Raw genomic sequence first — 3,770 nt, 5'->3', positions numbered from 1 at the left:
ACATACATACGGGCGCGGTCTCGAATGCATCCTCGCACATACGTACGACCATGGCACATGTACAAGGAGAGGCAACGAACGGCAACAACGACGTCCTGTTCATCGGAAGCCAACCGGCTGGGTCAAAATGGAGAAACTGCGTCGTATTAATTGGTAGGCAATGGAACATGTCGTGTTCATCGGGAGCCAACTGGCTTGGACGGAACAACCGAAATGGGGTGTGGCGTACCGCAAAACGGAGGGAAACAGCCTTCTGCTCAAGCGCGTACGGTCGAAATGGGGTCCTGTTTATCTGGAAGGGTCTGGTGTACCACAAAATATAGGAAACAACCTTCTGCTCGACCAGCTACGGTCAAAACAGGATGTTGTTCATCAGGAGGGGTATAGCGTACCGCAAAACGGAGGAAATGGAGTTGTGTTGGAGCGCTACGGTCAAAATAGGGGTCCTGTTCATCGGGAGGGGTGTGGCGTACTGCAAAATGGGACTCCACGGGCTACTGTTCACCCACCGCCGACTTCCTTCAGCCTCCACCCACACTGTTCAGCCACCGCATCTTCCTCCATCCTCCACCAACTACTGTTCATCCACGGGCTATTATTCATCCAGCCCTCCACCGGCTACTGTTCAACCAGTCCTCCACGCGGTCCTATTCATCCACCCCAACCAACTCGGCTGTGGCGGCCTCCTCTTGGGGTCCTGTTCATCCAGCGGCAACCCCCTACTACCACGAGGTCATGTTCATCCAACCCCCATCAAGAACTGTTCATCCAACCCCAACCACATCTTGACTTGTTCAACCAACCCCCATGTTCACTGCTCTTCAAGAGGCAGTAGGTTCGATCAGGTTCAGTAAGCAACAGCAGCGATCGATCGGGTTCAGGTAGCAGTGAAGGGATCGATTGCTCGGGTTCAGTAACATAGATAGTGCAATCGCTCGGGTTTGGTAAGCGAACGCTTCACTCGGGTTCAATTAGAGCCCAACGCCTCGCACACATGTGCGTACGTGCATGAGAGAAACGCGCAATCCCTCTATGCATCGCTCAGCCCGGCCCACCCACCGTAACCGGGAACTCCCTGAAATTTTCCTCGCCCTCGCTTCTACCATGATTTTTTCTGTCATGGACGGCCCAAAGAATGTCATGCAGGTGCGTCCCCGGCCCGCCCAGGATGAAAAAGTCATTTTCTATCATGATTTTTTGTCATAGAAGTAGGAGCCCACCACATCTATGATGATACGTGCTTTTGTCACAATTATCATCATCGAAGTGTCATAAGCATGACAGAAAAAAAATCGTTCCGGCCAAAATTTTTTGGATGTGTCTTTTTTTGTAGTGATAGGAGCAATCACCCAAAACAATTTTAGAAATGAAGCTCCGAGTAAAGAGATCAAAAATCTCAGGTTCAGGAGCAAGAACACGAGGGAGAGAGCTACCACGATTTGTTTCTGGAGGTAAGAGATGAAGTGGGTTGAAGCCCTAAGTGAGTGGGGTCCTTTGGACCCCACAAGGCATCTTGGCGCGACCAAGGGGTGGTCGCGCCCTATTGCCTTGTGGGCAACAGGTGCACCCCCTGTGATGTATTCGGTGCCAAAAATTCTTAAATATTCCAGAAAAAATCATGTTAAAATTTACGATATCCTAAGCACATTTATTTTAGGGCCATTTTTTATTGCATGGGTAATTTGGAAAATAGGATAATCATGGCATTTTACTTCATTAAACTATAAATAACAGAGGGCAAACTAAAATTACACAAGGTTGTGCTTACTAAATTCATCGACCACATGCCCCTAAAAAAGAATCCATTAATAAGATTGATCAAGTCTTATTAACAAACTATTTCCGAGTAACATGAAACCGAAGAATCTTCGTGTAACACTAAGTTACCTCAATGGGGATATGCATTTCCCCAACATAAGAGTTCCATATTTCTTTTTGATGGATGGAAGAGGAAATTCAAAAACCTCCAATAGTGATTTTCATAATTCTTTCAATAGAGTTGATACTATTCACTTGGAAAATATACAGTATGCTCATTGCCATTGGCATGAAAAGTAACCTTGCTTTTGTTGCAACCAATAACAGCCCTTGCAGTATTCAAAAAGGGTCTACGAAGGATAATCAACATGTTGTCATCCTCGTGTATATCAAGAATAACAAAGTCTGTTAAGATAGTAACATTTGCATCTACAACAGGCACATCCTCACAGGTATGGCAGTTGATTTATCAGCCATTTGCAAAGATATTTCAGTAGGTGTCAACTTATTCAAACCAAGTATTCTATATAAAGAGAAAGGCATAACACTAAAACCAGCCTGATGGAGCATGGTATAGTGGGTACTCCTGGATCTCCTAGCTTCTTAGGTATTCCTTCTTAAATGAATAATTTACAAACATGGTTGAAATTTTAGCTTCAAGTATCTTTCTTTTATTAGTGACAATATCTTTCATGTATTTAGCATAAGGAGGCATTTTCAAAATATCAGTCAAATGAGTGCGCAAAACCACATGCCTAAGCATTTCAACAAAGCGCTCAAAGTCCTCCTCATCCTTATTTTTTGGAGGCTTGGTGGGGGAAAGGCATGGGTTTTTGAAACCCATGGTTCTCTTTCTTTACCATGTTTTATAGCAATGAAATCTCTTTTAGCATACTTTTTTATTCTTAGGAGGTGGGTTATCAAGATTAACAACATGTTGTATTTCTATATCATTATCAGGTTATTTATCATTTTCCGGTTGAGTTTCAACATGCACATCATCATTATCATTATCATTAGGTGGATGTTCATTACCAGATTGTGTCTAGGCATCAGAAACAGAAACATCATTACTATTCTCAGAATGTTTTTCTATCACAGGTTTACTAGAAGCATGTAAAGTTCTATCATTTTTCTTTTTCTTTTTCTTCTTAGATGAACTAGGTGGATCGATATTAATACTCTACGAGTCTTTCTCAATTCTTTTAGGATGACCTTCAGGATACATAGGCTCCTGAGTCATTCTACCTCCTCTAGTCATTACCCTAACAACATGATCATTCATTTTATTATTCATTTTATTAAGCAAATCATTTTGTTACTTAGCGACTTGTTCTAACTGAGTATGAACCTGTCGTGGGGAACCACGACCACCTATAGGCTATGATCCCCTTTCTGGTGCAGCGGGGGATGGCATGTTGCAAAAGAGCGGAGGAGCATGTGACAACACGACACTGATCACATGGGCAGTTTTTACCCAGGTTCGGGCTGCCGCGAGGCATAAAACCCTACTCCTGCTTTGGTGGATTGATGGTGGATGGTGGTGGAAAAGTGCAGCCCTCTTGCCTGACAAGGTTGCCTTGGGACGAGAATGGCTATGCGCGTATGAGTGTACAAGGGTCCGAATCCTTTCTATGGTTGCCATGGGCCTCCTTTTATAAATCAAGGGGTTACCACAGTGGAAAATTAATCATTACGCACTAATTATATAGCAAACAGTGCTATCGTACCTAACTCTGCAGGCTGATAGAGTGCATTAAATGCGTCGCTCAATGTCACGTCATAGCTTGCCCGACAGGGTCTTCCGGGATGCTTCACCAACTTGCTGCCTACTTGCTCGACACGTCGTAGGACGAGTGTCGCTTGTAGGTATTTTCTGTAGGAAGTGGCTGCCATGTGGCATTTAGCAGCCACTTAGTCACTTTGGAGCTTGACACTGCACTGATCGATGACGTACATTGTGGTGAGGTGGTGCGGTGGAGTGGTTTGCCTTCGGTGGTCCCGGCAGGCCT

Source organism: Triticum aestivum, chromosome 1B (genome assembly GCF_018294505.1).
Source record: "Triticum aestivum cultivar Chinese Spring chromosome 1B, IWGSC CS RefSeq v2.1, whole genome shotgun sequence".
In the NCBI taxonomy this organism is placed as follows: domain Eukaryota; kingdom Viridiplantae; phylum Streptophyta; class Magnoliopsida; order Poales; family Poaceae; genus Triticum; species Triticum aestivum.
This window is presented reverse-complemented; position numbering follows the sequence as displayed.